The sequence below is a fragment of the Drosophila innubila genome, assembly GCF_004354385.1.
Source record: "Drosophila innubila isolate TH190305 chromosome 3L unlocalized genomic scaffold, UK_Dinn_1.0 0_D_3L, whole genome shotgun sequence".
Taxonomy (NCBI): Eukaryota; Metazoa; Arthropoda; class Insecta; order Diptera; family Drosophilidae; genus Drosophila; species Drosophila innubila.
The window spans coordinates 11,008,488-11,008,902 of NW_022995376.1; positions in this window are offsets into that span (position 1 = coordinate 11,008,488).

The window sequence follows — 415 nt, forward strand, 5'->3', positions numbered from 1 at the left end:
TCGAATTGTAAATTTTCTTTAAATATTAAGTTCACATTTGAATTCAGATGCAGTGTTAACAACGGCCGAGAAAAAACTATCGCAATCACTAGTGCTGTCAGCTTTAATGGAAAAGGTAGCTGTTTCTGGCAAAACATAGTTGAATATATATTAAAAAATGGGCATATTTTCCGCTGCTAGCAATTGTAAAATTTTTAAAGTAATCGAACTCTGAAAATAGCCAGAGCTAGCTATAAAATAGTTAATAACAGTGTACAACACTACACGATAACATTTGCTGTGCTTAAAGAGTTCACTTTAGCAACATTACGTACACTCTCATTCTGTTAAATCTCTCATTGTGTGATAACATGCCTATTTGAGTATAACATTCCCCAGCTCCAACCGTTTACAGACTGTTACTTGTCATAATTGT